Source organism: Ambystoma mexicanum, chromosome 10 (assembly GCF_040938575.1).
Source record: "Ambystoma mexicanum isolate Mex_15411 chromosome 10, UKY_AmexF1_1, whole genome shotgun sequence".
NCBI classification, from domain to species: Eukaryota; Metazoa; Chordata; class Amphibia; order Caudata; family Ambystomatidae; genus Ambystoma; species Ambystoma mexicanum.
The window spans coordinates 960,883,899-960,909,417 of record NC_090932.1 but is presented as its reverse complement, the minus strand read 5'-3'; the positions used below and the strand labels follow the sequence as shown (position 1 = coordinate 960,909,417).

Here is a 25,519-nt window from a genome sequence, read left to right as displayed (position 1 = left end):
GCACGTTCCCTGGCTTAGTCCTCGTCACCAGCTGTTGTGGGGGCCATACCCCTTCCTGCCCTGTTGGTTGGACAGACACACAGGAGCCAGGGAGTTCAGTGTGAAACTGGCGCAGGGGAAGCCGTGACCCCCTTTTATTAACAATATCACGTGGTGTGTGCCACGTGCACTTCACACGGGACATTGCAAGAGCCCAGGAGGGGTCTATGGTACAACAGCTCACAAATGTGTTTTTACGTTGGCAGTGCTGGCCTTAAAAGAGAAAATGTTAGCATATATTGTGGGCACCGGCACCCTGCCTGTTGTTGGCGTCCTGGCATCTATTTGATATGTTCTGTTATTCTGCACAACCAATGGTAAATTGCATGGCTTTTACCAAATGTGTCACAGTGAGTGTGTGCTAAAAATGCATCACTTTAAAGTACTATTTTTAAAAATGCCTCTCGGGAAAACCCTTCCAAACCTTCCTCGTTTTCGTTGTGTTCTGTGGCTATGTTAGGTCACTCACAATTACTATGAAATAAAGATGCACCCCTTCGTGGCAAAACAAACACAAGCCGCCGCCGTGCCTATCTTGGAAAATCCAAAGGTCCTTTACGGGGTCCACAGCTGGTTTTACCACGCATACTCAAACACAAGCAGCGCTGTCATCCATTGAAGGAACAGGGTCTGATTCACCACCAAACACCGGTGGCTGCGATATCGAGGGGCGGGGAAAGGAAACAGGTGACCCTACGACCCTGCCAATCGCAGGGAGGAACAGTCGTCATAGTTTCAAAACTATCCAATCGGAATCCCGCTTTCATTTCACTGCAGGCGAGCATCATATTTCGACCAATCGGGTGCGTCCACTCTTTGAAAAGACTTGATTTTTTGAAATGGCTGCCGCGGGTAAGTGAACATAGTGTGAATGAAGCGGTATCTGGCGCTGGAGTGTCTACAGCTCAGTCTGGACGAAACAGGGTTGTTGTGAACAGCCGCGAGCGAAAATCTGTCACAGACCACTGAAGACCAAAACTAATCGGGCTTGCTGTACTCATCGCCCCCTAATTGGGTACCGCCCGTAACTACTGATTGCTGGAATAGGTGAGTGTTTTCACGTCCAGAGTTGCAGGTGTCTCCCTGGTCTCTGCTTTGCGTTTCCTTGTTAGCTCTTGTTTCCTTTGGGGTCTCGGGTACTGTACTCTGTCCGTGAGTTTTGCAATGGACCCACCGACATTTCTTCCACGCAGTGCTGGTTTTAACTGGCTTTGGTTCAACTTTGCAGCACATTATAGCGGTCAGATGACACACATCACAAGGCCCTTGTGATATGTTGGCCAACCGCTTTTTGCATGGCTGATTGGCCTACAAGTCCCGGCATGCAGCGTGATGTACTTTTGACAGGATGCCAGACGGAACATATTGCATTGGGCTACTTGGGATCTAAACTGGTGAGACGCGACTATGCTTAGGGTGCTCCTGATTTAGTGAAATGCCCTCTGCTTTGCGTTGGAGTGAACGGTGGCTCAAAAGAATTAATACATGACTATGCTTTGGGGGAAAATATGCAGTTGTGACTTCGGATGGGCAATGACATGCAAGGGTGTCGAGCTTTTGGTTTTTCGCCACGGGTGCGGTTTGACATATTTTTTTTTGCGTGTATATACTGAATCCTTAACCAGAATGCTTTGAAAGAATTGCAAAGAAGAATTGTAGACTGTAAGTAGTTAAAGGATGTGATTCGATTTTCAGGTATCAAAGGAGCACACAGTTGCATTGTTTGTAGCACAGCAGGTGTTGCTATCCGTTTTAATAATGGGGTAAAATGGACATTTTAAAGTTAACTTTCTGTCCATGGTCAGTCATGCGAGTATACGTTGGGATGTAAAGATGGACATTGCAGGGATAATGCAAGATGTTAAAAGGCCTCCTGTGTAAAAGAAAGTGTAACATTTAAAATCGCCAGTTTCTGTTCATAACACACTCAGTGACCTGCCCCTTATCTTCTATCTAAAACATATTTTTGAAGCCACAGCAGTGACCAAGAAGTAATTTATGGTCGGTTGGGGCTAACTAAAGGCATCTCTTAATGGGTTGACCTTTCTAATCTATGTGGATTTAAAACTCAAATTTGTCGTCCATCTCCCTGAGCTGATAACACTGGAGAGACACCAGAAGGTGCTTTATGGGTCAGGGGTGGAGTTTTCTTCATCTGCATCAGAAGCTGAGCAGACTGAGGGTACGGCCATTAACTTTTGTAAGAATTTTAATGAATTTACACCAGGCCAAAACCAAAAAAGGAAGCAAATGGCCAGATCACATGTTCAGTGGAAGAAAAGAAATGGAATGTGAAATGGAAGGAATATGTATGTCATTTTTCCATACGGTTACATAGAGGCATATACCTTGTTTAGATCTAGGGTGAAAACATGGCTTTTTGCCCAGCAATGTTAGTACTCAAATTGTATACTGCGACTGGCTTCACTGTGCATGTGCTTGCCGCCTGCTTCCCAGACTTGCATTGTGACACAAACCAGCTGCTATATGACCTGCTGTAATTGTTAATTTTTATGTGTTAACTCTACTGCGAGATGACTTGCTTTTATTATTTTCAAAACCGATGGAGAACTACATACCTAGATTTCCTGCGGTGAATGCAGGTTCCAAGGATGTAGGGGCAGAGATTAGGCCTATGGCAGATTGGACAAAGCGCCAGTACAGCAAGGTTGTCTTATGGTGCGAAGTAAAGCCTGTATACTTGAGGGGTCTTAATGTCAGTAAGAATAAGAACTTTCGCATGGCATGATATCTGAACAAAATCCGCCCATGGACAGTACCGGGATAAACGATCTCTCCAGGACAGCAATTCTTACTCCAATATCTCTGGCAATTCACTACAACTCGCTTGCCGTTTCTTCCTTTTCCCTCCTCACTCCATGTTTGTCTTGAATAGTAAACAAATATTGAAGTACTCGTATGAATATGTACGTTCTTATGTAAATGTTTTAAGCCAAAAAGGACGTTTGAAGTTGTTTCTCCAACCCCACCTTGAATGGAAGACTTCAAATACTAGAATGCAATTCAGAAAAAGGCAAAAAAATAACCTGTTTTGTTAATGTACTGTCAAAACTTCACACATCTTTTGTTGCGAGTTTTTAAAAGTTATCCTTGTAGTTTAATTGTTTGACCAAGACCTGCTTCATGTATGATGTCAGAAAAATGTGACCTGCTATAGAAAAAAAAGCCATTTTGTGTGTTCGTGTAAAAATACATGAAAATAAGAGCTAAAAGAAAACATTTAACCCATTTTAATTTTCTTGGAAGAATATATAGATGTGGGCAGCTAACTGGTGCTCGATGTGCTTTCAAAATTAAAGTACCCCTTTGGCAGTTCTCATCGCTGAAGCATCAACTCTTGTCCAAAATAATCTTTACTTAAGTGCTGAGGGCGATTATGTTCGTCCTATTTGCGAAGAAATGCATAACAGCCCAGCAGTGAAAGGGTTAAACGAAGCGTCACTTCTAAACGGCTGGTACTTAAAATGCGATCCCAAGAGGAATACTGATAAAAATAGGCAAGCACTTAAAGACCCCCGAAAGGTGCCTTTGTCTCCAAAGGGTTTGTAGGCGAATTTACCGCTACACTGGGACAAGAAGAAACCAGCATTGGCAATGATGGCAGTTTTGGCTTTTATGTAATTGTGGGAAAGGTTGCTAGCCATTGCCATAATCGTAATAACTGGCGATAATGGTAGCAATTGAAAAACTGGACGTATGGTACCAGTGCCTGGCAAATGCTGATCTAATACCTATGCACGCTTTGGGATTGAAATTGAGATTGGATAAGCAGGAGTAAATCGGCTCCTGGGTATCCAGAATGAACCATACCGATCTGCAAGTCCAACTTCTGCATAAGATGCAAACAACCTTTTTAACCATGCTTTATAACTTATCTTTTTAAATGTTGTGTAGATGTGTCCTAATGTTTTTTGTTTTTATAGATTTTCCCATACTCTATTCACATAGGTGGGTTTTTCAGCAGTAGTTGGCCTGGGTAGCCAAAAGTATCTCCTAGTATGTATTTTATTTATAGATTGCTTTTGCTAAAGTGCTTTGACAATTTATTAAAAGTAACAGCAGCGAATGTGAATTAACAGGGTGACGGAATTCGGATAATGACGGGTTTTGAGCGGAGTCTGAAAGACACGGAGGGAAGGAAAGGAGTGGATAGGCAGGGGAAGGGAGTTGTGTTTGCGAGCAAGGAGCGGAACCTAGAGGAATCGCAGGGTGGTTTAGGGACAGAGAAGAAACCCTGCGAGACCGATGAGCAGAGGTGTGTGTGTATATGTACATATATATACAATGGAGAGATTTGAAAACAAAAGATAATGGAAGAGAATATATAGGTCAAATGAGAGAGGCTGAGATGCGAGAAAGGGTGACATATGAATGGGGCAGGAGCTGAAATAATAAGTTGGCCGAGGTGAAGAAAGAAATGCAAGATGAGTAGGGAAGTCCAAGAAGGAGTACAGAACCTTCATTTAGTTGGGGGCATGGAGGGGAAAATCCCCAAGAAGGAGTGGACAAGGGAAGAAGAAAAGACAGAAGGTCCAGGTCAGAACGAAACGAGGAAGTTGAGTCAGGTGGCCGAGGCTATGAAATGAGACATAAAGGATGGGAGAAATTATATGCAAAAGAAGCAAAGAAATGAAGTGACGGTATAGGAGGAGCAAGAGATCAGGATGAGTGGTACAAAATCAGATAACCGATATGTGTCCGCTTCTTGGTGCAATTGTGAACAATTGTCTGTCAACCTTTTTGAATCAAAGGATCTTTATATGTTGAATATTGTTTTTTTTTTTTTTTAAACTTGTATTTATTAGTTTTACATAGATATTTACATGAAAAGAAGCAAGAACAAAAGGAAAAACAATATAACTTTGAATCTTATAACATTCCCTTCCCCCTCCCCTCGGGTCGGATAGAATCATTTTGTCCAGGGTTCCTGTTATGCGTTGAATATGTCTGAGATTTTTATGTTGTGGGGGCACCATTGTTCCATAAAGTCTGACTGGAGGTATTGCAGGGTCTCTTCCCATTCTTTTACAAATTTGTCTCCTGTTCCTTGAAGTTTGTGAGTAATTTTCTCCATTGTTATATGGGCCCATACTTTCTGTAGCCAGGTATAGGTCAGTGGGGTATTTTTGTTTTTCCAGTTCTGCGCAATGGTGGTCCAAGCTGCTATGAGTAGTCCCATGAAAGATCTCCATTGCGTTTTGCTGTATTGCCTTGCTGTGTCGTCTCTGATTCCGCAGAGCCACACTTCCTCCCCCATCAACCCCACATCCGGGAATTTTCACTTCCTCCCAGAAGGGTCTAATGCCTTTACAGTCCTGCCATATGTGTCTCCATGTTCCCACTTAGTCACATCCTCTCCAGCAGTGGTTGGACGTGTTGGGGTACATTGAGTGGAGCCTCTCTGGTGTGTAGTGCCACTGTGTCATAACTTTGACCCACATCTCCCTAGTTTGTGCCGACCGGGTCATTCTGGGGATCTGTTTCCATAGGTCCTCCCATTGTTTATCCGTTGGTTCCACCCCCAGTGTTCTGCCCCATTTTATTCTGTATGACCACTTAATGCTTTCCCCTTGTGAGTTTATTTGTATAGAGTTGATACCCACTTTTTTTCCCCCGTGTTGGATATGATGTATGTTTCGAACCCTGTAAGGTCCCTGGTTGCTGCCTCGGTGATTATTGGAGAGTTTAGCCAGTGCTTTAGTTGTTCATACCTATATCTATCACTCTTAGGGATTTTCGTACCTGCCAAGCAAGACTCCAGGGAGACGATTTCCTTGCCCTCAAACATCTCGCCTATTTTAGTAATGCCCGCCTTCTCCCAGGTGTCATATGCCCCTTGTTCCATCCCCGGTGGAAATGGTGGGTTTCTACAGATGGGTCTAAAGGGTCCAACTGCCGTGGTCATTATGCCTTTTTTTGTTTGGCTACCCCATGCTTCCAGCGTGGTTTTCATAATTTCGCTTAGCCTTAGATTTTCGTGCCTGTGCTGCCTCTGTTTCCAGAGAAGTTCTACTAGTGGGGTCCTTGCTACTGCTCTATCTTGTTTGGCCCATATCTGTTGTGGATCCTCCCCCACCCACTCCCTCAGAACTTTAAGCTGTGCTGCCTGGTAATATTTTCTAAAATGGGGGAGCGCCATTCCTCCTTCTCTGGTTGGGGCCGTGAGTATCATCCTGGCTATTCTTGGTGTTTTCCCTTTCCATATGAAGGACGATACTATTTTTGTTAGGGTTTTGAAGAACGTGTCTGGGACCCCCACCGGGAGCGCCTGAAAATAATATAGTACTTTTGGGAGGATGGTCATCTTAATTGATTGTATTCTACCCCACCAGGATATCTGTAGTGGGTTCCATCTATTTAATTCCTTTCGGATGTTTGTAATTAGCGACGGGTAGTTTTCCCCGTAGAATTGTTCTATTTTTGGGGGTATATTTATTCCCAGATATTTAATACCTTTCTGTTCTATCTTAAGGTCCAGTTTTTTTGCCTCCCTTTCTATGTTCGTTCTATCCCCTTCCAGGATGAGGATCTCTGATTTTTTTTCTATTTATTTTTAGGCCAGAGATGGCCCCATAGTTTTCCAGTTCTCTAACTGTAGCCGATAAAGTGGATTCAGGGTCTTCTATGGTTATTAGCATATCGTCCGCATACGCAATTACTTTGTGTTGCTGGCCCGCCATTTCTATCCCTTTAATGTGTATTGACTCCCGAATTTTAATTAGGAGGGCTTCTAAAAAGAGAGCGTACAGTAGTGGTGATAGGGGGCAACCCTGTTTCGTTCCTCTCGTTATCGTTACTTTGCCAGTGAGCTCGCCATTAATGGCTATTCTACTTGATGGGGAATTGTAGTTTGCTCTGATACTCGCTATATATTGTTCCCCGAACCCCATGGATTCCAGTATCTTAAACAGTATTGACCACTCCACTCTATCGAACGCCTTCTCGGCGTCTACTGACAGTATTGCTGGGGTGTGGGTTATCCCTATTTTCTCGACCAGATGGGCTAGCCTCCTAGTGTTATCGTGGGTTTGCCTACCGGGAATGAAGCCTGATTGATCCTCACTTATCAGTTTAGGAAGGAGCGGGGATAACCTTGTTGCCAGGATTTTCGTATATATTTTTGCATCTAGGTTAATTAGGGAGATTGGTCTGTATGATGCGGGGTTAATTGGGTCTTTGTTTGTGGAACACCAGCACCTTCGCTTCATTCATTGTGGGGGTCACGTTGCCAGTGTCCTTGAAGGAGTTTGGGAGTTTTGTTAGGATCGGAGTCAATATGTCTGCATATTTTTATAAAATGGGGCCGTGAACCCATCAGGGCCTGGAGCTTTGTTACTTGGGAGTCCTTTTATGGCTTTATTGACTTCCTCTTCGCTGATAGGGGTCTCTAGTGCTTGTTTGTCTTCTTCTGAGATTTTCGGGATCTTAGGGCCTCTAAATATGATGTTTGGGCGTTAATATCGGGGTGTTCTGTTGAGTAGAGCGTTTGATAATATTGCCTCAGTGTTTCCCCCATGTCGTGCGTAGAGGTTTGAATGACCCCTTTCGCATCGCATATGGCCTTAATCGTTGTTTCTTTTTGTTTCGCCCTCAATTGTCGCGCTAGGAGTCTGTCTGCTTTGTTCGCTCTTATATAATATCTCTGTTTCAGATAGAGTAGATTCCTTTCTGCGCCCTTCGTACGTAGCATCTCTAGTTGGCCTTGTGTATGTTTCAGTGATTTTTTTAGTATCTTTGTGGGTTGAATCGTCAGCTTCTCTTGGATCTCCTCAATTGTTTTTTCCAGCTCTTTTTCCCACTGATCCCTTTGTTTATCTCTCGTGGTTTTCATCGCTATCATCTTCCCCCTCAAGACTGCTTCAACCGCATCCCAGACTGCGCTTTGAATATTGTTTTAATTCTGATTTCACTGTTTTTTGTCTACATTCTCGAATTTTGTTATATGTAAACATCCAAATAAGTGTTCTTGTCCTGTTTTCAATATAAATAATATTCACAGCCCTTGATGTGTATGTATAAAAACATTCTTTTCCCTTCTGGACAATTTCACGGGCTATGTACCTGGGGATTAATTCCATTAGTACATGTATTCAAAGGTTTCCCCAATACAATTGATACATTTTGTTTCATTTATTGACAAACATTGGGTTGAACCTTTTGAGGAGCAGTTCTATTTTCCTTTTTGTTTTTGAGTGGTACATAATGTCATTACTGCTGCTTTTGCCATGGCGGCAGGGGGAGTGGGGTGGGAGTGGGCAAAGTTAGTAAGGGAGGAAATAAAAGAAGCTGGGGTGGTAGTGTTGTCCAGGTGATCCAGGTCTTGGTAAGGCAGAGAAAATGAACATTAAGATGGAAAAAGAGGGATCAAGACTAGTGGGATGTATTCCAAGCAGACCAGGCATTCCGAAGACCAATGGATCGGGATGATGGGGTGGAGGAAGATAGTGGGGGGTGAGGGGGGTAGATGAGTGGCAGGATCGTAAGCATGTTGGTGCGCAAGGAGGTGAGAGATTAGAGTAATGTATGGGTGATGGCATGTGGTCAAGACAGGAAAACCAGAATGGCAAAAAGCAGGCGAAAATGGGGAGCCATGCTAAGGGAGCAACAGAAATGGCCCTGGGAAATGAGCCAGGAGCAAACTGGGGCAAACCGAGAGAGGGAGACGGTGACCATGGAGCATTGCCCTTTCAATTGGACGCCCACTAGAGTGCATAACCTAAAACTGTTGGCTTTGCCAATGCTTGTTAGTCTTCAGTGAAGTACATGCGTACTGCTTAAGTGGCTGAAGGCATATCGTGTTACAGCACTAATTAAACCATTAACTTTCACAATGCTGTTTTGAAAAAAAGAACTGGCAGGCACTTCCAGTGCTAAGTTTGATTTTAAGGTTTGACAAAAGGCAGCTCAACGAGATCCCAGGAGGTGTGTTTTGGGTGGGGATGGGCATGAAGTGGTTGGGAATTGCCATAGGGTTTCACTTGGCCATGAGATCTTAAATAACCAAACCCTGCCTAGAACCAGTCATTAGATGAGGAGCTTCATAGCCTGAAAAGCGAGGAATAGCTGGGCATGTTGAGGATTAAGGAGATGATCATGAGCAGACCAGGCAGTGACACATGTTATGTTAAAGGTACTTGTATAGCGCACCGTCGCCAACGGAATTGGTCCCAAGGTGCTCTGGTGGATCTGTAAACGGGAAGGAGGGCGGGTAGGGTTGGTAGGGAGGAGAGGAGTGGGAGAGGTGGTGTGCTGTTGGCAGCTTCAGCTCGGTATACACTGAGTGCTGGGCTTTGGTGCAAGTATCGGATCAGGCTAGACCTTGTGTGCTGTTTGTGTTGTTGATGCAGTGTGGTAAAGTGCGTGCAGATTGCTGGGAGAGAAATGGTTGAGTGAGTTTTGTGTGGGTTGAGTATGCAGAAAATTGAGGGTTGGGTTAGTGGGGTCTGTATCCTGGTTCAGGTACCTCCTGATTCCGTTTGAGCTGTATCCCTGCGATTGGCTGTGAGAGATGTGAAAAGAAAAGGGGGGGGGGGGTGGTCAAAGATGACCCAAAGATTGCGAGCAGTGAGACTGGGAGCTGAGTAGGGGGAAAACTAGATAAGGGGGCAAGAGAACGAAGGGGGCAAGAGAACGAAAATAGAGTATCTCTGTCTTGTTAGGATTGAGATGGAGGAAGTGCGAGGCCATCCAAGCCGTAACAGCAGATTCACAGGTGGAAACGGCATTATGGAGAGAGGGAAAGAATGAAGAAAAGGAAAAGTTGTGTGTCATCAGCATCAAAGTGACATGCATGATTAAATGAGCTGATTGAGGAGCGGTGTACAGAGAGAAAAGAAGGGGGCCAAGGACAGATCCTTGGAGTCCTAGTAGTTGGTGGGAAGAGGAGAGCTGCCCAGCTCACGAAACCGAGAAGTAGTGAGTCAGAGTGACCCAAAACGCCCGATCTTGCAGACGCCAGTAAAAGTGATAGGTGATCGGAGGACACAAGCACCGACTGCCCGCAGGATCTGTCAGCGCGAAGTTCAATTGAAACTAAAACACCATTCTGCTATCCTGAGGTGAGCATCGGTTACTACCCTCCAAGTATTAGCGTAAGTCTAGTGGTCGCCAACAGCATGGCATCATATATAGATGGAAATGCTGCAGTGAAAAACGCCCAGGCCTCCTCCCTCTTCCTGTGTGAGGCTCCGACTATGGGTCAGTCTATCACAGGGTTACTAGACAATATCTTGACAGCACGTGAGCATGAGGGTGAGCAAGAAGGTGGTGATCTGTTGGCACGAGCTGTAGCAAAGGCTGTTATTGAAGAAATGGGCGGGGGGGTCGATGGAAGAAATCCCGGACTACTTACTGTTACAGGGTATGCTTGGAATAGTCCAACCGGACTACTCGCATTGCGTACCTGCCGCAGCACAAAAGCTTAATATTGTAACTCGTAGAACATAACAAACTACCAGAGGAGAGCAGGAGGTAGCAGATACTAGATCAAAGATAACGGGGACTGCTAATCAGGTCTTTGCGCAACGGTCTGCCAATCCCACATTGTTTTCTAACAATAGGTCCTTAAAATCAGACACGGCCAACGTATCGGGTCCTTACAAAAAATCTAGACTGGAATCGTTGGAATCCTTGTGGGAAGGTCTGACAGGGACTTAATACCGGATATCTACACAAACAGAGTGGGTGGTCAGCAGGTCTGACCTCCCCACCGAGCCAGCTTTCCGCACAAACACTACCCAAACAGAGGTGCCTGAGAATGGGGGGAAAACAGCTGTTTGAGTGAAAGAATTTCAAACTATACCTACTTTGACAGCAATCGTGTCCATTCATGAAGTTATATGAACATATTAAGGACCAGAACACCATGTTAGCCATGCTGCATTTCAAGGCTATATACGTGGAAGGTTTTGTAACGGGGATAAAAAGCAACTTGGTTAATAGCATGGCGAAGTAGCTGACCTCCTGCATACCATTTTAGATCCGATTATTAAAGAGAAGCTAAAAAGGAGAGCGTCAGTAGTTCAAGAAGGACCCGATACTCGGACGCCTGAGAATCTCCCGTCAACGCAGACATCGCTCTTGGATAAGCCCCAGGAACTACTTATTCGACTGACCGCCCGCCCGATCTTTGGAGCAAGACCAAAAGCACCGGAGGGAAGTTTATCCCAGTAGTGTCTGGAATTAATACAATGGGCAACTGCAATTTGAGCGTTCAATCGGAACCAAGTCCGGGCCGAGGCATGGCTATCCAGCTAAAAGAAAAAGAATCTAACAAGAGACCTCAAACTTAATGTAGTGATAAAGACCAAAATATAGATCTTGAAAATGTCTCTGCGCCATCATTTAAAAAAAAAATATGCCTGTTATTTGCAAAGAAGCAAGCAGCCGTGAACAGCAATGGGATATTGCAGGATAAAAACGTGTGTCGAGGAAAATCGGCCAAGCCCAGGCAAAAGCAAGGGTTGATTAACAGTTTGACAAAAACTAAGAACATGAAGATGCCACCTAAATAGGGGTTTGTAAAAAGACTCGGTCCCACTCGGTCCCAACTCAAAATGTAAGACCAACCCAGAGAAATAATCCATCACCACTAAAGGAAGCAGAGGACTTCGAGACGTCATCCATTGATTTGTGTGACCTATAGAATTACTCGATATCGGATCAAGGAGAAATTGAGGCCTATGCTTATGGCGGGGAGGGGACTGATAATGCCGCCTCGATTGAATCAGCAGGGTCCAAACAGAGGTCCGATAAACCGGACTAGGAGGGAGGACGCAAGGTCCTGCGGCACTTGGAATTGAGAGGGGGATACTAACCGAAGGGCAAATAGCCCCACACAATGTGTGTCTTGGAAGGTTTCAAAAGTAGTGGTGATTTTTATTAAAAAAAGGCCTGAGATCTGACCTGGCACACTATAGACCAATAGCGCTATTAGACGTGGCCGGAGAATTATTTGCCTCCCTATTATTAAAACAATTTAACAGAGTGGTCAGTTCCAACATCCCACAGAGACGCATGGCAATCGGGCTTCGTCAAGGGCATAGGGACGACCTTTGAATAACTTCATTATAAACATCCTCAAAGAAAGATCTGAGCAAAGTGGAGCGAAGAAAACTTACCTAGCTTTTATAGATCTAACCCAAGCATTTGACACCATCAAGCGTCCAATCTTGCGGGCAAAAATGGACAAGTGGGGATGCCCAGTTTTGATTACGGTGCCCATGAAAGCATTCTACACAGGCACAATGTTGAGGGTAAAATTAAATAACAAAATGCTCATCACAAAACCAATACATACAACATAGGGACTGAAACAGGGATGTCTGTTGGCCCCGGAACTTTTTAATATGTTCATCTCTGACATTGATCAAGCATTTGTGGGAATTTGATGCTTCCCACCCAAATTGGGAGATGAAGAGATGGGGCGCCTCTGTTTGCTGCTGATATTGTATTGGCTGATCAGACGCCGGTGGGCCTTCAAAGGCAGTTGGACTCCTTGCAAGTGTATATCACTGCAAATGGATTGTGGATAAACCCTGCAAAGTCAAAGATCATGGCCTTCAGTGATCCAATTACAAGCAGAACGAAAATATCCAAGGCATGGTTCCTACATGGGGTGAAAAATACTGATGGTTTATAACCACAAAACGGCCAATAAAAAAAAAAAAGAGGAGCATTTGGTGAGGGAGGATGGGATGCAAACCAGTTGAAAATTGACCCAGAAAGATGGAATAGAAGAGAATAATAGGGTGATCAACGGAATCAAAGGCCACAGAATCATCAAGAAGAATAAGAATAGAAGATCTCTGCTAAGCCTAGCAGAGAGAAGTCAGTTTGAGACATGTAACAAAGCAGATTCTGTGGAGTGTGCAGGACGAAATGCCTAATACTTATACACAAGCCAAAACTGTTGGCTTTGCAAATCCTTGTTTTTAACAGGATTTCAGTGAAGGACGTGGGAGTGCTTCTAGGGTGGCTGAAGACCGACCTGGTGAAACATTTTTATTACACCAGTAGTGGGTTTACAACTCGCTGCTTTGAAAAAACACTGCCATGGACACTTCGAGTGCAATGTTTGATGGTAATGCGTGATGAAAGCGAGCTGTGTGTTACCATGAGGTGTTTTGGGCGGGGAGGGGCAGGCACTGGGTGAGAATGGCCACAGGGATTAGCATGACCATGGGCAGTCAATGTGGGGCACATACCCAAACACTCATAGGCCGTGTCTCGCTCCTCATATGCCATCGTTCCCTATCTGTACTCTAATGCAATAGTTTTGGCTTATAGGTGTCGCAAGCTACCCCTAGGAGCCAGACTAGAAAGAGCCCCATGCCTCAAACCGAAGCATAGTGTTGGTCTGTATACACGTTGCAGCTGGTCACTGCAGGGCTGTGGGCTATGGGGTGGACTTCAGTGCCTAGCTCTCACCTTGCTCTGTTTCTCCACGGGGACAAAAACGACACAAAGTCTGACATTACAGCGCAGTGCTTTGGTTAATGGTATGTTTTAAATGCTAGCCGCAAACTTAACATGCAGGACCAGGGCAGTTTCTAGTCCATTTGGTGCCCAGGGCGAAACATTAGGAATGCGCCCCCCACCCCCCGAGTGCCAGTGACACCACACCCCAAACTACACCATTAAGGAACTCTTACTCAAAGTAACAGTCCGTCACACAAGGAATGAATTTGGTGGGCCCCTTTTTCATTGGTGCCCAAGACAATTTTATGCCCGAGTCCCACTTAGGCTGCAGATGAGGACTGGGCACACCAATAGACCATGAATATGGCATAGGATGCAGTATATACAACCAACAAAGGATACTGAAGTGGGTTTGGAGGCAACCTAAGCCAAAAGGTAAATGACAAGGGGATGCCTGAACCCAATAAACCATCACTTTAAAATTCTTTGAATGGGAATCAAGTGTATGGCTTGATACAGTAAAGTCTGACTGACTTGTTATAAGGATACATGGATCTGGATTATTTATTTATGCAATGTTTGTTGGATACAGGTATCCGACAAACATTGCATAAATAAATTAACCGGGTCGTGGCTTAAAGAATATTTGCTCAGCAACACTGGTCAAAACTATTATCAGCATAATGAAACTCCTCACCAGTGCCATGGAAGTGGTTTAAAGTGGAATTGATATATAGTTTGGAAAAGCAGCAGCATGAAAGAAATGGCGCCGCTTTAAACTATTATTTTATTTATTATATTTAATACTCGCCCAGACCCTTGGGTATCACAGCGAGGTTAGACAGCTTACACAATGCATACAACGAATGGGGCATGGTTAAATTGGCCATACGGTACAGAATATGGAGAGAAAAAAACAAGATGAAACAGATCATAGCAATATATACATTAGACTTGGGTCAGAGACCAGGTTTTCTGACTGAAGAAGTGGCTAGGTTATTAGTATTGGTTAAATAACCATGTTTTCAGCATCTTTTTGAACTTCGATGATTTTTGATGGTGAGTGGAAGAGAATTCCAATGTTTTGGGGCTAGGTATTGGAAGCTAGAGCCCCCTGCTCTAGACTTCTTGAACCGCAGTAGTGACTGTTTGTTAGATCTTAAGGATTTGGTATTCGTTTTTATAGAAATTGCCTGTTTTTAGGTAATTGGGAGCGTTTTCATGGAGACATTTAAACATGATGCATAATGATTTGAAGATGACTCTAGCTTTTAATAGGTAACCAATGGTGCTCTCTTCTGGTTTTAGATCTATGATCCGATTTTCTTATTCCAAGGCCAGCCGTCGGCACTTTGTTTTGTATCAGCTGCAATTTATTGAGGTTGGTGGTGCCATTAATACATTACAATAATGGAGTCTTTACAGAATCGGGGCTCTGGCCAAGGTAAGGCAGTTCGCAGGTGTCAAGAATTGGCGGCTAAGGGAGATAAGTTTTGATGTGGAGGAAGAGAGTGCGCTGATGTTTGGTTAAGGATAGGTTGGAGTCTAGACTCCTTGGGTTTTCACATTTGAGAACGGGGATGATGGTGCCGTCGACGTTGATGGCGGCTTAATCAGGATGAGTGCATTTATTTTAGGTTGGGAACCCACAATGAGAATCTGTCTTATTAAGGCAAAGACTATTTGGGGCCATCCAGCTTTGAATAATGGAGTAGATTTAATTTATTCTTGGTGTGTCTTGGTCGTAGTTCCCTGATAGTGTGATGAGGATATGGGTGTCATCTGCAAAATGCGTGTAGATGATACCCATATCGTCCAAGGCTGAGAACAGGAGCTTTGTATAGGCGTTGTAGAGTGTGGGTGATGGGCAGGATCAGCAGCTTCTTTATCTAACGCCACTCTCGAAGCGCGTTCTGCCAGGAATGATTAAATCCACATTGTAGCATTATTGTGCATTTCCTGGGCTTGCAGTGACGCACCGTGGGCCCAAAGGGGTCTCTGTTTGTACCGTGTCTGGGCCCACGGTGCGTCCCTGCAAGGCTAAGACCCTTCAGTTCTTCTCTCCCCCCGCCCACCCCCCAATCTTCGAGGAAGAAATGAATAAATACTGAAAGTGAAACAAGGGCATACAGTTAAATGTTCTTAAGCGCTTTTTATGCTGCAATAGTGGCGCTTGTATGAATGTGAGTGAGAGAGTGTGAAGTGTTAACTTGCACACCTGCAGAGAGAGGAAAAGCTGCCTACAATGCACACCCACTCTCCACAACCCACTGCACCTCCCTTCCCAATGCCTGCACAAAACCATTCAGTGACTAATGGCCCATCATTAGTTTCCTGGCGGCATTGTGATGGGAGGGGTTGGACGTAGCTGCAGGGGGAACTGAAGTGTTCTTATTGTTGTGCTTATGCCCCCACCCCAAGTTTCGGGAAAGTGCTTGAGGGGAACCTCTGACTGTCGGAAGAGGCAGCGCCAGGAACTCCACACGGCAATCGTGCCGCCAAACAAACTGGGGAATTTCATCCCCTCAAGCCTGGAGGGTCGGTGTTAATTGCGCCCTCTGGACACTTGCGCCCCGGGCAGCTGCCCGCCTCGCCCGGGCCAGGAAACGGGCCTGTGCGGGATACAGCGTTAGTGTTCATTTATACTATTGATACGGCATTTATAATGCGCCTACACACTATTGACTAAATCACTGCATTTTCCAGTGCTTTGATTGACAGTGTATTTAAGAAAAACATAAATATCTCAACGGCAGGTTCCTGCGCCCTGCTGTCCTCGGCAAACGTAGCACGCCAAAAAGTGATCTACAACCAAAGCGCTGCGCCAAAACACTCAGTACCGAAATTACATCCCTGACGCTATTGCTGTAGACTAGAGTAATGGGGGCAGTTGCCCGGATGTACCGGGCGCCTGTTCATGCCCCCTCCCCCTACCTTGAAACTGATCTCTCAACTTATGAATTATGAAACCAAAGCTGCACCACAGACAAGCAGAATTGTTCTGGTCCATGTGTTGTCGCGCAAATTAATGAACGCTAATATCCAAATTGAACCTGAAGCTCTGTAGCACTCGAGCTGTCCGTGTGGCACGCACAGAAGACTGTTGCAACCCCCCCTATCACTTCGCTCTCTTTTAGATCGAAGCACAATACCCTTAAGAATGCGTAAAACCAAACGAGGAACACCGCAGCGTACTCGTTTCTCATACGCTTTGCAGCACTTTTTGTAATGCCTAGATGGAAACGCAAACAGCTTCGTGTAGAAATGCTCAATTTTGCTGAGGCGGTTTTGTTATATAGTATGGTCTTGTATAGTACCTTTGTGACATGTTGTTGGGGTAGCAGGAGAGGCAAATGCAAATCACGTAGTTATGGTGTGCAGGTCGAAAGTACCCCTGTCCTGAGTGTATTTCTACTTCTTAAGGGTTTGACGGAGCATTTTGGAGTATGTTATCGGAAACCGAGGGGCCAAGCTGTTGCACTACAGCGCTTTGTTTCTGGTTAGCTGCTGATGTTGGGGTGTGATGGGCTAGAGAGGAGAGCTGGAATAGCTTTGTGTGTGTTTGCGGAGTAGGGGTGGGGTAGATGCAAGGTTGTTATAGTGAGAGAAAAGGCATTCCTTTGAGCGCCGTCTCGTAACATGGTTCTAGGTGCCTTCTTTTAGTAGATTAGAAAAGTTGGTGATTTCTTTGCAGTGGTGTTTGTCAGCGGGCTGGGTACGAGTTGCTAGTTTTCTTTGGTGTTTTTTGTGTAGATTCTTATCTTTAAGGGCAGTTTCCATTCAGTCTGGCTTATGATAGTAGGTGCTTAATCGCCACTGGTAAAAAAAATTAGTTGCAAGCTACTAGCCAGGCACAACGTTGCTCGCCTTTAAAGTTCACCACATACGCAACACAGCCTTGCTTACTGTTCTAGTCCATAATCACTTGCCTTTGGCTAGTGGGGTGTACACATTTTTAGCGTTGAGCTTTTGGGAATGATTATAGTACTGGACTAGTTGAATAACCAATATTGTAGGTTTAAAAAAAAAACTATTTGTTAATGTTAAGCAGCCCCCTTCTGTTTGGAGTTCGCAGAGAGTCGGAAGCGTGTTGCTAGGAGAGAATACACTGCGGTTTCCTTTTGTAAGCTTGGCACTCTTACTAGTGAATCATTGGTGTATCCGTGTTCTTGATGGTGTACAGTTTGAGCATTTCCTTGTGGTGGGTGCATGTCTCCTGCCATGGTAGGCTCAGTGGGCGATACTTGAGTGTAAATCCGCTTTTCGACTGCGCCTAGTGATGAGTTTACAATGTTTGGGTGATGTGCTTGAAACTTTACTGCCTCAGGAGTAACTTGGCTGCCAGGATTTGCAATATTTTGTGTTGGATTCTTGATGGTACCCTTACTAGTGCTACCCCGGTCATGGTCCTGTGAGTGAAGGTCGGATAGAACCAGAAGTTGCTCCTGACGATGACTTTGATTTGTGGTTTTGCCAGTTTGAGGCCTCTGTCCATCATGAATGTTTTCATAAATTCACACGGGCAGATCTCCATTATGTGCATCAAGGTTATTGGAGTGATGCGAGGTGGTGGTGTTGGGCTGCAGGTCATGAGTTCCGTTTTTGATGGATTAAGCTTGTTTTTATGGCCCTCCAAGAATCCACATGTGGGATGCATGTACCGAGGTCGTGAGTGTACATCTTTGGGCAGTTGGTAAACTATTCGGGTTTAGTCTGTGTAGGTGGAAGCATGAGAAGCCCGAGTTAAATACATCAAGGGGGTGTTCCTCTGTATGTTAAAGAGGAGAGTGGGTAGGCTGGAACCCTGTGGTACTCAGTCGGTTTGTGAGGGAGTGGAGCTGTTCCATCGACGGGCGACTTCATTCTGTGTTTTTGTTTGATAATCTCTGTGTGATGATATGCTGGACAAATGTGCTGTAGGATGGTATCTGTACTCGCCACTAGTTATTAGCTAGTGATGATTGACTTTTGACTAGTAAGATTTGTGTGTGTAGGTTTGAGGTGGTAAATGACTAGTTAAGCCTGACTTTGATTACATTATTTTATTCTAAGCTTGCATAAAGGGGTTAATTGGCAAGTTGCAAGGTACCAGCTGGGCATAAAGCCCCCCCAACCCCGGTTCTCCGCATGTACCCCATTTCTAGCTCCATAGTTGATTATCACCTAGCCAGTGGCTCATGTAGATTAAGATGCATGATGAATAATTAAGAAAGCAAAAGTCAAAAATGCCTAGTGGCAGAAATTCGAGCTGCAAGCTTGCCATAAAAAGGCACTCGCCACCTTGATTCTCTACATACGCAGAATTTCTTGCTAGCAAATGGCGAGCGCAATTCTTGAGGCCTGAATGAAGGATGAGGATGCTAAGCATACTTCCTTTTGCTGCCCTTGGCGTGAACCCCAAAAGTATAACGCGCATGCAAGCCAACAGCGAACAAGACGTTCTTCTGCAGGCGAGGTGCACCTATTCGTATATTTAGTTGTGTGCTAATAGCCAGCCATAAAATGGACTTTCTATTGACCCCCCCCCCATAGGTTTAACATTGGGTAGCTTACTTGGCTGCTCCTCCCTTCTGATCTGATTTATCGGCAATGAACAAGAAATAACCCAAATGTCCAGTCTTTCGCCTCTGCACTGTCCGTACAACTTTCTCCGATTTCTGCATTCTGTTTATGGTGCACTACTTCCAAGGGACGCTCGGTTTGTCTCCGCTCTCGGTCCTTACTCTCCCAAATGTATCTGTACTAGGAGGTCCTGTGCTTGGAACTGCGATTGCCACCCTCAGTCTGACGATTGCTGCCGGCGACTGTTTCCATCAAGCCTGGTCTGTTCATGGAACCAACCATCCTCCCTGCCTATTCCCCATTCTGATCTTTGGCCTCTCCAAGCCACACCATTGGAAGGCAACTAACCAACTCCTGAAAATTGAACACGTTTTCCGTAGTAAACATTGCAAAGGTTCTCTTCCTCAACGCTGGAACATGGGCTACTTAGCCTGCCGCACTCGTGGATTCAAGCTTAATGGAGAAATGTTTTCTGACTGATTTACCAATGTTCTAAGACTGCACATTTACAAAATCAAATGAATCCTGTGCAGCCTTGGATTGCGTAGCCAGAAATTCACCCAGCAAGTTGCATTGTGGCCATTAGGGGGTTGGCCTGATGTATTTTGACATCCTTACTTCTGGAACATAAGATCTTTATTGTGCCACACCAGTTCTAGGCCACATGTATACCCTTTTTATATGCCAACTACTGATGGGGTCCCATTGACTTCTCATCCTGTTATCTCTTCTTTGAGAAAGTCGAGGCAGGCAGACCATTGGTTCTCAGTACACATCCACCTCGGAGCTGCTCCAGACCCATGCTACAGACCACACACCCTATAATACACAGCTGTTATGTTGAAGCAACCACCCCCTAAGCTTGCATATGCATCTACATGTGGTATATATCAATTGCACAACTGTCAGCCTTGCGTGCAGGTACATTAGCTCTGTGAAGTGTAAAAGATGCAGTGGCATCGCTGAGTAAAATGGCTTGTTCGCTTGTGCCGGATGTAAATGGTTAATGTGTATGCTGCTGAAATGCTTCTTGGCCCGAAAAAAGGTTGACTTTTCATGCTATCTAATCTTCATTAGCACCTGGGGCGGGGAGCAACCAATTTAGTTCCTTGCGTGCTGAAACTTTGATCCAAACTAGTATTCCATGGAACCCAATGGCTGCTAACCCTGCCCTGCATTGCCCCCCCCGCCTACTAAAATGTTCCCATCCCTCACAGCCCCACTTACCTCATTTCTTTGGTGCCGGCCGCTGCCGCTCTGTCGCTGGCATGGAAGTGGTTGGCCGTATGGATCCCTGCCTTCCTGATCCATGGTGGCCATCTGAGTCAATCGACGGGACGCCTCGTGGCATCCCGTTCATTGATTGAAAATACCATGCTTTTAGCCCACCCGCCCACTGGATTTCTGGATTGGAAACCAGAATTAACTAATAGCAACCACCTTTTCCAAGGGCTGTAACGGGTGGTAACAGCTCCGGGGACACCCGGGCCCAGGTTATTGCTAAAGTAACATCAATGGCACATTTTACATTTGTTCATTCCCTTTTTGCATGGGCCTCGTTTGTAAACGGCTACTGTGTACAGCAGTATATATTTCTACAAAAGAGGGGGGGGGAGAGGGTGGGAGGGGGTCGTGCAGGCCTGAAGTGCGAAGGAGACAATGGAAAGGTGATGGTGGTGAAGGGGAATGTAGTTGTTAAGGGGAGGCCAAAGGGCAAGTGCCATCGCAAGCAGGGAAGGCAGGAGTTTAGGGGCAAGTGCCTTGCAGAGCATGAAGGTGGGGGCAGGGGGGAGGGAGAACTGGGTGGAAGGGGGCCTGGATCCCTCTAATACCCAGAGGGGGGGCCAGTCCTAGAGGGGTTAGCAGGGATGGGGGAGGCAGGAGTAGGAGAAAAGGAAGTCTTGAGGAGCTTCTGGAACTTGGAGATCTGGCTCCAGCCGGAAAGGGGCAGGGAGACCATTCCAGAGGGAGGCTCCTGCAGAGGAGAGGCATCTGCCACCACTTTTTGTTTGGAGAAGCAACAGGCTTGCAGAGAGTTGGAGCCAGCAGACCAGAAGGCTCTAGTAGGGGGGTACTTTGGGAGGGAGAGAAGGATGTTGCGGGGCCCCATAAAGCCTTGTGGATGATGCATAGGGTCTTGAATTTGATCCTAGCAGCTGTCGGGAGCCAGTGGAGAGATAATAGGGCTGAAGACATGCGGTCCCTGGGCTTGATTCCAAGGATAAGTCTTGCAGTCCTATTCTGGCTAAGTTGAAGGGGACAAAGGGAGGCAGAAGGAAAATTAAGGAAGTGGCTGTTAAAATAGTTGAGCCTAGAAAGGACCAGAGCTCTGGAAACATTGAGTTTTTGGGGGAAGGTAAGGAAAGGGAGAATACCTCTGAGGAGATGTAGCTGATAGTGTTACTTCTTGGCAAGATCCACAATGTGAGCAGAGAAGGAGAGAGAGAGAGAGAGGAATCTAAGATGACACCAATGTTTTTTGCCTCACAGGAGGGTCAGGGGAGGGGGGGGCATAGAGGACGCCCTTCATCTTCCACCTTGTTTTAGCTGGGCTCGCTCTTTTAGGCATGCACAAACTCATGCCTATAAATGTAAAATGCGATGAACTGCAAAAGGGAAAACTATTTGCTTTACCAATGCTTGTTGGAACAACCATGCATTGTACTGTTGCAATCTCGTAATTCAATCGCAAGCTAAAGTGGAGTCATTGTTTGCCTTCACATTCCAAGACCTCAGCATGAGTTTTCTCAGGCAGTCACGAACAAACTCTTTGGTGACTGAACTCTCTTGGAATGATGAACGCACTATGCACAACGTGTTTTATGTACCCTTTCGACTTTTGCTAGATCTTAAATAAAGTGGTGATTTTTTAAAAGGTGTCCAAAGTAAACTGCACCTGTTTTACTGATGGGTAATTTCCGTTGATGTACAGGAAGGTGTTCCGCTGTAATCACATCTGCGTTTTTAATATCCGAATCCCATGAATGTAACCTAGTTGATATGTAAAACATACCTGCTTTAACTTTTTTTAATGTTTTTTTTATTTTTTTTGGACCGTGTACGGCAGATCCCTTTTTTTTTTTTTACCAGTAAAAGTAATCCAAAGAGCCAGAAAAAAGTGGTGCACAAGATATGAGGAATACAAAAAAGTATTAAGACATACAAATTCAGTCAGCCAAAATTGCAGGTTATATAGCCATTAGAGAAAGGAAAAGACAACAGTGGTTGCCAACTTAATCGCTGCTGATTGGCTGGTGTAGTAAATAACATAGCTGCTTCTATACATTTTGTACAGTCATTGGCATATTCTAACCACGTTGTAATGTGCATACCGGTTAGTTAGGTCATCCACAGTAATTTTTCTTCTCAGGCATGGTAATTGGACAGAAGCATTGGACACATGCATCAGTTATACTACTTTTACCATTGGTTGCTCCAGGAGAAGTTGAGCGAATGATTACGTTTTTTATCTTTGTGCGATGTGATAGTGTGACAAGCATAAAATAACTCTTAAACAAAATCCTATTTACCTCAGCAATTTGGCACCATCCGACTGCTCTCAACATTGCTAACTGCTTAATGAGTTCATTTTGCAACTCCATCGTTTAAACCTTGAATGTCCTTCCTGTTCTCATGTTCATTTGGCCTGCTTTTAACCTTATGCTCTCAGGAATCGAAATTAAGTTTGGTTAAGCAGGAGCGAATAACCTCTTGGATATCCAGCATTCGCCAGTAACCAGGAGCTATCACTGGGTAACAAGGAGCTATTATAGTGTTAAGCAAATTTTACTTCCACATAAGATGCGAACATATCATTTTGGCCATTGTTTATGACCCATTATGCTTTAAATGTTGTATAGCTGTGTTCTAATGTTTATTTATAGATTGTCCCAAATGCACACGTGTGTTTTTGTTAGGCATCAGTTGGCCTGGGGAGCCAAAAGTAGCTTTTGGTGTATAGCCAGCTAGGCTACATGCAGGAGCTAAATGGCTCCAGCTCCCCTCAATTTCAAACCCAAGCCTTGATCTTTTGCAGTGGTGCAAATATGTATGTGTTCATGTACAGTACATTGGCAAACTTGTCTTTGTTTATTACATTCATGTGGTGGTTAGGTGCAAGCTGTTCTAATTACTGGATCTCATGTGGTTCTATTTCGGGGGCAGTGGTGCTCGTGTGAATTGTAGTTTCATGAAGGGCTTCTGCCATCTCTGCATTTACACAATGTGAGTTGGATGTGACCCTCTGTGTAAATTGCTAATTCTAATTGGGGGCCTTCTGTGAATTATGGTGCTTTGTACACTGGTTCTTTCACATTGGAACTCTGCAAGTGTACTTTATCTTACAGGGGCAGTGTTGTGCTATGATTGTTCTAGCTCTGCGACATGCTTCTTCGTGTCTTGCTGCTTGACTGTCAGCCTATGACCTCTTAAGGTGCATTTTGGTTGTTCTGCCTACTAACATAAATTGATATAAAACTCTGGAACATGGCTGCGGAGCCTAGTATCTACCGAAAACGAAACCCTGGGAAAGCTTTCACGCCCTCACGCCCCCCCTGCATTGACCAATCATTGCGCGGCAATCGACCCCATGACAGTGTGAATTGTAGCAACTTGGAATGTGTGTGCGCGCGCCTTTCTGTGAAGTACTGTCCAATGTTCTGTGCTGAGGGGGAGATTTTCGAGCTTTGAGAAAAGCTAACTCAATCTTGTGGCCTACATGTATTGTATTCAGCCAATGTAGTGTAATGGCGATAGTTTAGTTTATTAATCAATATAAACGCTAATGTTAGATGCTGCTGGGTCAGCATAAGAGTACAGGTTTATGTTACTCTGTGAGGTATGTATTGTAATCAAACTAAAGCCTGGTAATTGGTTCTTTGTTGGGCCTATGCTGCTCTTTTGCTTTGCTACCTGCTGTTTCATCAGGACTACCCCAGTTTGTATTTACGTGCATGTCTAGAACGCTGAATTTATTCACCCATATTTTCGAATTTCCCTTCAACTGGTACATGCCTTTTGTAAAGGGCAGAAGTTGCAATGTAATCAAAACCACTTTACGCTTTGTTTGTTCAATGAATTTTGAATGGCATGGCCAACCATGGTAAAAGCAGGTCCCTTTTCCGTGAGAAGAGTTTGGCCATTTAAAGCTGTCCTAGATGTGAATCGTATCCAAACCCACCCCCTTGACTTGTGCTGTCGCTTGCAACCTGGCATTCAGTGTAAAAACAAGAGTACAAGAAAGCAAATAATGAAACCATGTACAATGCTCCAGTTTCACATTAGTTAGACATTGTTTAGTTGATTTTCTTTGTTTTATCAAATGATTCAGCACACCATTTTGATTGTGATCTGCACCATAGCCTGAAAATGCAGCTAGCTCAAAGTTTTACAATAGCAAACATTGAGCCCACCCTAATTGAATTCTGTGTGCTTTCCTCTGCCAATAGCAGTAGTTTATAATGGTAAAATGTAAGAGTTTAGTTCAAGAATTCAAATAGACCAGGTCCGCAACTCGTACCAGGCATGTTGTGATGAATATCTCTCTCCTTCACAAACGCCGTACAGATCAAGTAGTTGATGGTAGCAACGTACATGCTAACTTCCTGCTCTTAGTTTTCAGACAAAGATTGATGGATTATTTATAATGCGCCTATTAAAGTGTTTATGGCGCTTTTCATTTGTACACTAAATATGGACAAAGCAATGAGCTGGAATGCAAAATGAAATGCGAAAGTCTGGCTCGATCATTAACCAGTTGGGCCTGCTTACCATCACCAAGGGTGTAAAAACCCTATTTATAAAAATAAATGTTACTTAAAAGGATGTCTTAATTTTTTCTAAATGGGATGTCCGACGATCAGACCTGTTCTCCCCCCCCCCCCCCCCTTTCATAAATCTTACTTGCCAAAATGTGTGCAAATATGTGCTTTTGCTGAGATGGGCTACTCGCCTACTCAGAACAAGCTCTGCAGCGTAACATGGCAGGATCAAAATCACATGTGTATTTTGGACCGTTGTTGGAACACAAATTGACTGTGCACTTCTGATTAAAGATATTGTATACTTTTGCCTGGCGGTAACACTGATTGTTAAATACAATACAACCATGCTTGGTTGTGGTGGGGTGGGCTGGAAAGGTCACAATTCTCATTCTAAATGGGTTTTTTAAATAAACAATCAAAAATAAATTAAAACAAAAATGGTTTAATCTTTTTGGCACCAAGTTAATCGGGCACATTCAAATGTACATTGTTAATGTAGTGTTTCTTCCTGTGGCACTACCTGAACATTGTCCCAAACGCATCCATGGAGAGTGTGGGTGAAAGCAGGGCAAAAAAGGCCCCTATGTTGTCTTTCCTATTTTTGTTGGCAATTTCTTTCTACTCTGTATATTTATTCTTTTGCAGTTTTTGCCTATTTTTAGGGAGTACACATGCCCAATACACCACTTATCTATAGGGCTGTGTTTCTGCAATGT

General features: G+C 44.5%; 1 protein-coding gene across 6 annotated transcripts in view; it reads left to right on the top strand.

Annotated features, from left to right (window-relative positions):
• Window positions 1–852: 852 nt before the first annotated feature.
• Window positions 853–25,519, top strand: part of ECT2 (epithelial cell transforming 2) — a 1,267,500-nt gene continuing 1,242,833 nt past the window's right edge. For 5 of the 6 annotated variants that reach the window (XM_069618732.1, XM_069618729.1, XM_069618730.1 and 2 more), the window contains exon 1: window positions 951–1,086. The gene's annotated coding sequence lies outside the window, so the exon portion shown is untranslated. Of the gene's footprint in view, window positions 1,087–25,519 lie in introns of all 6 variants that reach the window. The other variant, XM_069618731.1, reaches the window with a different exon arrangement.